Genomic DNA, 13,359 nt, shown 5'->3' on the forward strand with positions numbered 1-13,359 from the left:
TCCTGGCTTCCGACACCAGATCACGCCATGTTTCCCGGTCTTGCGATAGTTCTCGCCAGTCGCCATGGCCGAGGTTGATCAGATCTTGAGCAACCCTTGAGCTCCAAAATATCTGAGCATGCACTTTAACTACATTATAATTTACATTGTTCAGATATTTGTGAATACCTCAGCCGTTCCGATATATCTGATGGTGACTGTTCAGCAAGAAGAAAAAATCCTACCTGGTCGAGTCATATCGTATTACGCGAGAAAACAGTTCCCGAATTGGTTATATCTGTAAAGTCATTAAAGTATAATTATCACACACACATTATTACGGGCACCATCCCTTGAACTGATGGGTTCTCTGGCCCATCTCGGCAGCCCGTTCCCCGGACGAATGGCAATGTTTGCCGAAGCCGTGAAAGTCAATCTGAATAATATAACTCAAAAAGAAATTTAAAACAATAAAATACAAATTATTAACACGATAATCATACGATAATATTAATTTGATTGATATTTCATAAATGGCGGAAGTCACTCGTATGGGCTATGGACTAAGGTTGAGGTTGGCAGCACTTTTTATTTTACTTCGTGTAAAAAAACTCAGAAATACCTGTATACCAACATGACAAACATAATTTAGTTTACTTTAACTTACGGATTATTTGGTCTAATCTGTAGCACCGCCAAACGAAAGCAACCGAGAGTTGCCGAGAAATGGCCGATGTCGTAAAATGAAGATTGTTATGAAAATGTCTTTTCCTTATTGTAAATTAAATACGCATCGGAAGCGATAGTTTTTATGCTCTAGTTCTATTCCCATATGTAGATAATTGATTTGAACAGGTTTTATATATATATATATATATATTACACTTTCAACGTATGTCGTGAATCGTGACTCGAACAATTATTATATCGCGGCCATGATTACGCGACGTGTAAGATGCCCGCGCATCCTCGGTAATTGACAATAGGGGCCCCTCCTTAAATTTAGCTAGTTCTTTACATTTAAATGTGCAATGCGGCGTCGTAGGCTGCCATGTACGTGGTACGATGATATTATAGTTATCAAATAGACGCTTTGTCTTTTACTTCTGTCAAAGGTACCATCCCACTTATATCCAGCACAGCATAGGACGGTCCTTGAACTAAAGGTCCGTTGCTTTCCAGAGACTTATCCGGCTTAGATTCAGTAAGTATTTGTAAGTATATAATGTAACACCTCGTTCCAACAGTCTTATTTCAAAACCATATACCATATTCTTTATTTTTTATACGTTACATTTGGCCCAAATAGGTCAGCGTTGTTCATAATTATTCCAAATTTCAAATAGGTTCAATAATTATAGTTCTCGAGATATTTAGCAATGTGACAGACAGACAGACATAAAGACGGACGGACAGAGTGGGCATAAGGGTTCCTTTTGTACCTTTTTGGTACGGAACCCTAAAAATGTATTTGAAGCGTTTATTAGCAAAAAAAGACACACGGGTACACTGTTCGTAGCGACTACGCGCTACATAATACGGCGAAACCGTGGCTACGCGCTACGAGCGTAACCCGTAGCACTTAGTGGCTATGAATGTGTTAACACATTCAATACCACTAAGTGCTACGGGTAACGCTCGTAGCGCGTAGCCACGGTTTCGTCGTATGTAGCGCGTAGTCGCTACGAACAGTGTACCCGACAGTCGGGTTCTTGGTGTTGAATGTGTTAAGAAATCAGAATAAAATATTATCAAAGAGGAGGGAATTTCCAGTAAAAAAAAATCACTTGCAGATCTGTATCTCCATTATTTATACATTTTATTCAACGCTGAACGCTGCGCCTCATTTTCGGGATACGCGCGCGGCGCGGTGTAAAAAAACGAGTACACAACATTAAATGAACGTCCACCATACAATTTCACCCATATTAATCTGTAGTAACACACGTCTGATACTAAGTCGCTAAGACCCAAATTGAGTTAACATCACACGTGTGATACTAGGGCGCTCCACGGGTTAAAGGTAGTAAATATTCATTTAGAAAATTGAAAACAATATGGTGTTATTTAAACATGTCAGAAAGTGTACTTCAGTTAGAAATTCATCTTAAAGTTATTTTTTCAATAAATAAGGCAATTTTAACAATTGCCTTATTTATTGAGTTTCTACATGGTTTCTACTGCCTAAAATATCTGTGGAATAACCTGCTTTAGTCACTTCTGCTTGTTACTGTGTGATGTGTAAGTAATTAGGTGTGCAGCAAGCAAGTAATGTAATGTAAGTAGTATACATGAAAACAAAGAAAACACGTCTCAATCAACAACTTTTTATCCAATGTCAAATGTTTGCAAAGGTTGTTATTTATCGAAGAAAAGATTTATAAAAATGAACTACAAAAACATTACCCAGACAGTAAATAAACCGTGACGAAATCTTGGTGGCACCTTCGTACTCGTATTTAACGACTCTAGAGATTAGCGATAATATAGAGTACTTTGCACTTGATGATAAACATGTTAAGTACCTACTCCTACTTCTTTCTTTTCACCCACCCACCCTTATAACATAAGTGTTGTATTCATTAAACATTAACATTTATGGTACTCGGTGCGGAAAGAGAAGAGTCGTGGAATGTATGGGGCCCAATACATTCCACGACTCTTCTCTTTCCGAACAGACTCTAACATAGATATAATAAATAAGTAACCATATACTTAGTTATTTGTCTATGGTTTTAGTTATCCCATTTGCATACCAATATAAATTAGGTTAAGCATGTATTTATAAATCTACCACGTTATGTATTAACTTTTGAGACCTTGTTTAATGCAATATAAAGCTAATAAGAGTAATAACCTCCATTCACTTTGTAACTTCAACTTAAAACGGGAAATTAAACAGAGAGAATTCGAAAAAACAAATTGACATGGATGATATCCCGTTTTAATCTAATTTTACATTAAATATCCCCCATACGAACATAGTTTACAAACAAACTTTTAAGAAAAATGTAGGTTTTTTATTCAGACTAATAGTCCGTTTTTAGGGTTCCGTACCCAAAAGGTAAAACGGGACCCTATTACTAAGACTTCGCTGTCCGTCCGTCCGTCCGTCCGTCCGTCCGTCCGTCCGTCCGTCCGTCCGTCTGTCTGTCACCAGGCTGTATCTCACGAACCGTGATAGCTAGACAGTTGAAATTTCCACAGATGATGTATTTCTGTTGCCGCTATAACAACAAATACTAAAAACAGAATAAAATAAAGATTTAAATGGGGCTCCCATACAACAAACGTGATTTTTGACCAAAGTTAAGCAACGTCGGGCGTGGTCAGTACTTGGATGGGTGACCGTTTTTTTTTTTGCATTTTTTTCCGTTTTTTTTTATTATGGTACGGAACCAATTGCCTTAATAAAATTTTCTCGAACTTCCTTCTTCATTTTAAACAAAAAAAAATATAAGTAAAATTTTTCACCATTAGGGTTCTTTTTGTACTTTTTGGTACGCAACCCTAAAAATGATCTCAAAACCTAAAATACCGAATTACCTCAGTAAGAATATTGATGAACGATGGACTGGGACAATAGCGACCTTCACCAAGGAGGAGTTTTGGCCGAAGGGTGTCAAGTTTCGGCGGTTCCGCGGCCGGCTCCCCGACACTGCGGGGTCGCGTAATGCATCGCAGCCATAATGTGATTTGTAGTGTTTAGTTTGAAAATCTATTTTTATAATATGTATGCTAGTTTTAAGGTATTTATGTATGGGCCACTAGTTGCCTGAAATAAAAATTTCCATTTCATTTTAAGTCAGTGACAAACTAAAAGCTTTGTCTTGAAATAATTCTTAACCTTCCAATAAAATGTATTTGAGAACATGCTTATGTATGTAAGTATGTATACACTCTTTATTGTACAAAACACAATGGCACAGGAATTTATATTTTTCTCATGGTAACTGAAAATTCAAGCTTATGGCTTTATGCATAAAGAATGTATTCGGGGTTTCGGGGGCTCTCCATAACGGCCTGAATGGCTTCGAGGAGAGAGGGCACAGCCGGATGTATTTCGTTTGTTTTGTTCGACATGGTGCGGGCGCGGCTATTAACTTCGTTCCCTCTGACATTCCGCTTTTAATAAATCGATTAATATTGCGAAATTTCAATGCAATATTACGTAGGCAATGGAAATATGAGTGAAGATGCCCTGTACGGTTACCATAAGTTTGTCACTGACATAAACGCCGTCGAGAACGTAATTTACTTTCTATACATCTCGCTCGCACTCGCATATTAGTGCAAACGGGATGTATAGAAAGTAAATTACGTTCTCGACGGCGTTTATGTCAGTGACAAACTGATGGTAACCGTACTGCTAATATTAGCTGCGAACACGGCTAATATTGAGTTAAGTGCCTACTACCTGTTATTGGATTCATTCGGCTGGATGTAATATCCCCGAACGTATTAGACCTGCATTTTTTTGTTTGGATTCATATTCAGTGCTCAATTAGGTCTTCTTTGCAAAATTGAAAAGTAATTTTCTGGTGTTGCTTCTAATCTAAGCTTTATTTGTGTTTATCCCCCGACCCGAACTTATAACGATGAGTGTTATAAGTTCGACCGCTATGTGTGGGAGTCTGTCTGTAATACCTTAGCTCTTAAACGGGTAAACCGCGATATTCAAATGAAATCTAGCGGTGGTTCATAGACATGTTTTATCAAAATCGGTTCATCCGTTTGTGTGTTGGAGTTTATTTAAGTACATATTAAATTGAATGTTTGTATAGGGGCAGTGGTGGGCAAATTATGGCCCGCCGGCCCCCGCGGGCCAGCTCGCCCGCCGGAGGTCCTTCAAAGTATTTAAAAAATAAGTAGGTAAGGAAAAGCATTATTATGGTCCGTGAAATATTAAAAATGCATTTTTGCTACAATTCTGGCCCTTTTCTGAAATTTGTGAAACTTTCTGTCCTCCCTTGTGGAAAGTTTGCCCACCATTGGTTTAGTTTAGGGTAAGTACGTATCGTTGTTAACTAGGCACCCGGGCCTTATAGTGTCGCCATGTTCGTCTGTCCCTCTGTCTGTCAGTCTACAGGGGTATCGTTAGATAGGGCTTTCAAAAGGAATCTAGGTCTTAAAGACGATTGATTATTAGGTAACTGAACATTTTTGGAAGAAATAATCGGTCTTAAAGTATAAAATTGTCCACCCCCTTTCTAAGTTTTGAACCATGGGTCCAAACAATATGAAATAAATCGTCGAAGTAAAGCTTACTTAATAAAAACTTGAGCCGAGCCTTTCTTGACTTTTCGCAAAACGTCTTCCTTTCTTAGTAAACATGTTCCCTTTTGCTTGTTTTGAACTTAATATCATTTATATGTAATTATATTATTATTCACAACGACGCGACTTAATAATCGCGCTTAAAACTTAATTTTACGCAATTAAGTCCAGTCGTTGTGAATAATTATGAGCAAAAATCGTGAAAGTTTAAATTAGTGTAACTAACAAAGAAAGGTACCCAATTTAATTTATTTTTATATATGTGTCTTTATCTATGAAAAGGGACCTTATTGTCGATGGCGCTAACGCCATTATTAATGATGCTCCGATATAAATACAATGCCGCGCGACGCTGTGCGGCGTAAGCGCCATCGACAATAAGGTCCCTTTTCATAGATAATGCCCCATATGTTATAGAGGAGTCTAAAATAACCGACACGTTTTTCTTAATTGCCCAAACTCAACCTATTGAGAGAAATCGTTCTCCAAAGTAGGTACCTACTGAAAAGTGACCAAACCGTCTAACTTGTGTAGAGAGTTTTGTCCAAGCAAATTGCTAGTTAATTACTAGTTTGTAATTATTGTGGTCTGATTTTTTTGAAATATCAAAATATTCATTCAGATATAATTCTATAGTAATACAAAATTAAACTAAAGTTAAAACTAGAAATTAAATAAAAATACAAACTATAAAACTACAAAAAACCAAACCAATTACAAAAAGAACACCCCGTCCAACAGGTCGGACTGCGGCATGGACCCCATGACACTGGCGGCTTTACCTCTCTGTATCGCAAGGGAAATACGTTGAGAGAGGTACGGTATGGTCTGATTATATGTCGGAGAACATGAAATAATAATGGACACGTGTTTTATTCTTTCGGCTCGAACTTATATTTTACAAAAAACACAGTTCTAAGTTTCATACTTCTTATCATTTCACTCAAACTTCACGTTGGTTATTTTATTCGTTTTTAGGGTTCCGTAGATTCGTCATGTCTGTCCGTCACTTTTTTCCGAAACTATAAGAACTATACTCTTGAAACTTGGTAAGTAGATGTATTCTGTAAACCGCATTAAGATTTTTACACAAAAATAGATTTAAAATAAAATATGGGGGTTCCCCATACTTAGAACTGAAACTCATTTTTTTTTTCATCAAACCCATACGTGTGGGGTGTCTATGGATAGGTCTTCAAAAATGATATTGAAGTTTTTAATATCATTTTTTTCTAAACTGAATAGTTTGCGCGAGAGACACTTCCAAAGTGGTAAAATGTGTTCCCCCCCTCCTATAACTTCTAAAATAAGAGAATGATAAAACTAAAAAAATATATGATGTACATTACCATGCAAACTTCCACAGAAAATTGGTTTGAACGAGATCTAGTAAGTAATTTATTTTTAATACGTCATAAATCGTAAACCGCAATTTTATTACGTTACTTGCTGCTACGGAACCCTGCATGGACGAGTCCGACTCGCATTTGGCCGCTTTTTTATTTATCATGAAAACTAAAACTTCCCGGTAATGAAGAATGTTGTCACGGTTGTTAACCGGTTTGGACATTAAGTCCTAGCATATTTTAAAACATCAAATATCCTAAAAGAGTACATTTGAATACCCTGTTAGGCGGTATCGTGGTAAACGCGGAGCAGAGGGCCTACTGCGAACCACTTTCGACGTGTTGCCTCTCTGTCGCACTTGTAAATTCGTACGTAAGTGTGTCAGGGAGGCAACACGTCGAACTCGGTCCGCGGTAGGCCCTCAGAGCTGCAGGCGCGCAGCGACGTGTGGGCGGCGCCGGGCGGGCGGGCGGCGGGAACGCGGCACCTACTGAATAAACCTGAAGTGGGTGGAACAACGACAACTATGAAACTTTGATTTGTCTCTTTTTTTTATAAATATGAGTTTGAGCCGAATTAATGAAACAGGTTTCCATTATTTTTTCATGTTCTCCAACATATAATCAAACCAGTGTTAACCCTTAAATTGGCAAGAGTAAAAATTTGTAAAAACAAGTAATATAGTAGCATACCTTTATTTAATACCGTCTGAGGGTCTACAGAAAAATGTTTAAAAAAATCCAGTATTATCGGTTTTTCAGAAAATCTATGTACATCACCATGCACGTTGCCAATTTTATAACAAGAAAAGTAACATTGTTCTATGTACACGCTGGTTACCGCTGCCAAGAAGCCAGTAAAATATTATATAAAAATTAACGTAAATTATTATGAAAAAACGTAATTTAGTGTGAAATTATTAAAAGCAATTTAGTTTTTTTGTTTCTCCGACAATGAAACAAAGGAGCATATTGCATTTGACGCAATAAAATTTCGTCTATCCCTCCTTACAGTATCTGTAGTGTACATTTTTTGGTCCACTCTCAGGAAAATGCCCCAAGTTGTTAAACCAAAGACTGTCTGTAACTCTGTAGGACGCTATTTCAGAGCCTTTTGTATTTTTATTTTCTTATGGCACAGTTTCTCAACTTTCATTTCATCGGTTACCAATCTTCGTCGCTTTACAATGTCCTTCGAATAGCTCAATCCGGAAGTTCTAAAAGGGTCAATTTCTGAACACGAATTTTTTTCTGTCCGTGATGAAAATCGGGGGTTAGCATCCGATAATACTTACCATTTTTTTTTTACATAAAGAAGTCACACTTTCACACCGAGTTCCATATGAATTCACTGATTAATTGGTTTTTTGAGTACACTTAAAAATACATAAAGGCTCAAATTACTACTCCCGTGCCCTGTCCGGAATCTACTTTTGAGCATAATGAAAAATCCTACGAAAAATTGTACATTAGTATCACTAATTTAGTATCAAATACTTAAACTAGATGATATTTACTATCACTGAGCACATACACTATTAACTTCATTGTGGTAAATAGCTCGTGATCGATGTTTAAATTTTGTCCGAGCGCGCGAGTACAATTTCGTCGGCAAAACTCAAAGGGCTCTGACAGCCGACGTCTGTATTTGAACCGCCTCGTGTCCCGCCTCACCTGTACTGGCAGTATTCGGCTGTCTCTCAAAGCATGCGGATGTACGTCAAGCCGCGGCGTGTTCGAGCAAATCGCGTAATTATTTCGGAATCCGGGTGGGCGACAATTTTTTTCTAATTTCGATGCCCCTTATAAATTTTATTTCCCACATAGCTTTTCAATAACAATTGTCATATTTAGGAGCCCTTTATGTATCTTTATGTTAGCGATAACATAACAGTTTGGTCAAACACGATTTAAATTTATGGCGAATTTTTTTATTACGAATTCTAATTTCCGTGCCCTAATTCCCATGGAATATTTACCTAAAACAGCTAATAAAGTGGCACGGGAATTAGGAAGTATTACATATATTGTCAACAAATCTTTTATTGGGGGCACTGTACGTTAATTGGCAATGTTTACGTCATATTATTATTATATATATATGTATATTGGCATTGAATATATATTATATGTAATAACAATATGACGTATATCTTTGTATTTTACATTTAAGAAAATCTTAAAGAATGCACAAAAATCTGTGAACGGTTTTTAGTATAAGTACTATAGTACATACAGGGTGGACCCGAATAACCCGGGCAATTTTAATACGTAAGGTAAGGTGGGGTAAGACGACACCGGGATAAGACTCACTTGTATGGAATCCTCGTACTGTTAGTCTTGTCCCACCTTACCTTATTCATTGATCATATTATAAAATTAAAATATTATATAAACATAAAACTATGTTTGGAATTATTACATATTATAATACCTGTACCTAAGGTTACATAAAACAAAATGAATCAAATTTGCAATGTTCTTTTTTGTAAATTAGACAGCTGACAGCGTATGCCGTATAAAGTTTGAACATCATTGGAGACTGAGCTTTGCTCGGAAGACATATACCTACCTAAAAACTAAAAATGCGCGTTTTCCCAGAGATAACACCTAGCTAGATCGATTTTTCACCCCAGAAAACCCTCATAGTTCCTCATAGTTGTTATAAATTAGCTTTTCTAATACAAGAATAATTAAATATATCCTATTCTTACTATATTATAAATGCGAAAGTATCTCCGTCTGTCTGTCTGTTATCTTGTCACGCTTAAACCGCAGAACCAATATAATCTTGATGATATTTGGCATGGAGATAGTTTACCCCACCTTACCTCATATGTGGTCAAACAATTTTTTGTGTAATGAATTTATGAAGGCAGCATATTCGATTTCTTCAGATTAACTTACACAATAACTTCTTCTCACTGTGCCCCTATTTATTTCTTAGTATCATTTCCTATAAGGTTTACTCGGGTAATTCCGAATGTCGAAAACTGTCGGATAATTCCGAAAGAGACTTTTATTATGATGGAATTAAGGGTGATTTTCATCTGAATTTCGGAATTATCCGACATTCGGTAATACCCGAATACACCTTACGGTCATATACCAGATCATACACCTTGTACCTATCTACATGCAGATACATAATGACACTTTTTAATGAATAGTTTTGTATGTAAGGCGGACAAGTTTACGCAACTACTCAAAGTATTGTTTTGAAATATGTACATTTTACTAAAAAAGAGAGATTAGTTGCCATTAAAATAAAGGAAACGATTAGTCAAATACGTAGTTTTTAGTGTATCATACTTTCGTAGATTTGTCGTCCGAAACTAAAATTAAAGAAGGTAAATATGTTCGATGCCGCTTCAGTATGGTTGCAGTATTTTATTGTAGATTAAAATATACATAAATAATAGTTTTAACTACCAAAATAAGTTAAGAAAACAATTCCTGGGCCATGTTCTAATTTCCGTGCTAGTAAAATCTAATTCCCATGGACACACTAATTCCCGTGCCCTGACCAAAATTTTAAATTGAAATAACTTTTATAGTTTTATGAATATTTTTACCCAATAAGAAAATTAAAGTTTATTATATTTTTTATCAAATTATCAGCATAATTTTTTTTGGGTAATGTTGGTATTTCAAAATTCCATGGGAATTAGACAAAAATGCTCGTTTGGTGAAATTGACCCAAAAGTAACCTAAAGCTGTATCTAATTCTGTTTTTTTTTCAGGCTGGTACATTTCACGTGTTTATATGAAGCTCTTGTTACCCTAGTATGTAGTTAATGGCGATGAGTGTTCAAGTGTAGTGTAGGCAAAGCATCATAAATAACTGTAGATGGAGATTATAGAACTCTAATACGCTCGAAAGAGAATCAACGTGCTTTCGGAATTAAATCGTGCTTGATTATATTTATCGACCTCATCCTCGTCCGACAAGCTGTCTAGCAAATTTAATCGCTCCAAAGAAGAATTTAAAGAAGGTGGATCAGAGCTATCGCCAGAATAGTATTGTTTGAATGCACGTTGGTTCCTCATCGGAATCTGATTCATAATCAGAACATACATTTTTTACGTGAATTAAAACTAAAATCTTATGCGATCTAGATAGTGTTGAGTACTACAGACAAAGAAAGGAAACCATTCTGTTTAAAAATATTGTAAATAAACAAGGACAAGCAAAATCGTTAGATTCAAAACAAAAGTTAAGTACAGATAGGTTGGCAACGTACACGGTGGTTACCGTAGTTGAATGTAACTACATCTTTACAAACTTGTCAACGGTAACCGTGGTGTACATTCCAATTTACCAGTGATTATCTTTATTATTATGCCTTATGCACACAAAATTACCAATTATTCATATACTTTACCATTTTCTTATAAAACACAAAACATAATAATCATAACTTGCATACAGAAAAGTTGTTAAAATTTAATAAAACTTATTAGAGGTACTGGCGAGCGTCGCCGCTTCGAACAGATTTTTTGATAGCGACGTTAATTTGAATTTTTTGCCATATCACATATTTAATTACTATTGATAACATAATTATTAAGTAGTTTTGTTAATAAAAGCTTAGGAAATTAGATATGTTTACGACAGGAATTTTTACTAACTAACGTACACTGTGATGCACAATGCCAATTTAAGGGTTAACTAGTAATTTGTTTGAACAAAACTCTCTACAGAAGTTAGTGGGTTTTGTCACTTTTCAGTACTCTGGAGGACAATTTCTCCCAATAGGTTGAGTTTGGGCAGCTACAAAAAAAATCTGCTATTTTAGATTACTCTATAAAAATAAATCAAATCGGTGCCGGCCAGTTGGGTACCTTTCCTTGTAAGTACATATGTACGAACGTAACAATGTTTTATAAAATCAAAAATAACCCTTAAGCGTAAGATATTATAAAGGCCGAAACGCAGCGTAATACAAAATTAGGCTAAGTATTTTTTCCAGTAACAAAATAGTATAAAATAGTATTTTTACCCGGCTACATCAGAAGGAGGACAATGTTTTTCTAGCGTGGGTATGTATATAGGTCTGTCTTTTTATTTGATACGCCCTACAGCCCAAACGGCTGGATAGTTTTTGATATGTGAGGCGTGGTTGTATTCGTCAGAATAAAATTGTAGTAGTGTTCCACAGCAAAAGGTACCTTATGGCGGCTGGCGCCGCGATTCGAGAAAAGAATTAGAGATTCACTAGATATTAAATAGTGAAGATATGTGACGTTCCACGGAAAAAGGTACCTTATGGCGGTCGGCGCTTACGCATAATATATAATATAAAGCGCAGCAATAATATTGGAGCGGCGTTAATAATAGCGTAAGCACCAACCACCATAAGGTACCTTTTTCCGTGGGACGTCACATATCTTTACTATATCGTATCTAGTTACAGCCGTATTCGAACAATGAGATACGTCAAATACTAGATATTGAAACGATATGGATTGGATATGTCAGTGTCAAACAAGTGTCAAAAGTGACGTTTTTGTTTGAAGAAACGTCAATTTTGACACTTGTTTGACACTGACATATCTAATCCATATCGTTTCTAGATCTATTAACTGACGTATCTTAAAGTTAGAATCGGGCCGTTAGTCTCTAATTCATTTTCCGAATCGCGCCGTAAGACATAAGACCTCATCACCTCATAAATATAAACGTTCACTGAAAAAACCCAAAGGCATTTCTGATAATTTTATTTCGTTACTGAGTTATCGTTTTGCACCGAATATCAATGAAATAAAAGCACGTTGTTATTTGATAGATACATTTATATAAACATCGTCACATGAAACCAATATAGGTACTCGTAAACCAGACCACTGCGATGGTATTGGCTTTAAATATCGTTCTTTCAACTGATAATATAGCCACAAAAACTCGCTGAGACTGCAGGTCGAGTCTTGATTTCAATTTCTTGATGATATATCATTGAATTAACTTTCAAAGCACGTGATAGCTCTTAGAATAGCAACAAAACTGGGTGAAACTAAGAATTTTATTGCTGAAATTATGTGAACAACATTGCTTCGTCTTCATAAATAAAATTTTAGTGATTTATATTGTTTAGGCTAAAATGTGAAGAATTTTGTTGATAAATTGTTTATCTAGCATATTGACATTATGTCATAAGTTTTTAAACTGACGTCATATGAATACCAGCAAAATGAAAATTTGTTCCAATAAGAAATAACAAATCTTCAAACTTTTTTCATTTGAAGTGAATTAGGAAGAAGCTAATTACACTGATTTGGTTGTATTCATATATTTTATTAAATAATTTGTTATATTTTTTAAGTATTATGACTTGTGAATAAAAATAAATTGAAATTTTAATGACTAGATTTCCGTGTGACGTTATTTATTTACCCTATTTATTTTGAACACAGTTTTTCACTGGTATCATCATTCGTATACGGACATGAATTTCTGTCAATATATATGCCAAACCGAAAAGTCAAAATGGGACGAGGAAGTACGCGACCGCTCCGTACGGCCCACCAAAGAGTATAATAATATATGCGGCCCACAGCGGGCATCTGAGGAGAAGGAGAATTTGACAGATATGGCGGATGTATGGAAATTTTACGATAGTTTACGTTTACGATTGAATTTCTCTGTTGCCTTTAAGAAGAAAAATAGGAAAAGCCTGATTCGTTGTAGTCCAGTTATCTGGCTTTCGAAATCACTCGATTTTATTGCTTGAGCATCGATTTTTTTATACAAATTTTA

At 35.8% G+C, this 13,359-nt stretch overlaps 1 long non-coding RNA gene across 4 annotated transcripts in view; it reads left to right on the top strand.

Annotated features, from left to right (window-relative positions):
- The first annotated feature begins 6,282 nt into the window (after positions 1–6,282).
- LOC134805683 (uncharacterized) overlaps positions 6,283–13,359 on the top strand; it is a 515,707-nt gene continuing 508,630 nt past the window's right edge. The window contains exon 1 of one of the 4 annotated variants that reach the window (XR_010146361.1): positions 6,283–6,677. This is a non-coding gene — a long non-coding RNA (uncharacterized LOC134805683). Of the gene's footprint in view, positions 6,678–8,864; positions 8,879–13,359 lie in introns of those variants that run through there. The other 3 variants (XR_010146358.1, XR_010146359.1, XR_010146360.1) reach the window with 3 other exon arrangements.

This window comes from Cydia splendana, unplaced genomic scaffold (assembly GCF_910591565.1).
Source record: "Cydia splendana unplaced genomic scaffold, ilCydSple1.2 scaffold_48_ctg1, whole genome shotgun sequence".
Taxonomy (NCBI): Eukaryota; Metazoa; Arthropoda; class Insecta; order Lepidoptera; family Tortricidae; genus Cydia; species Cydia splendana.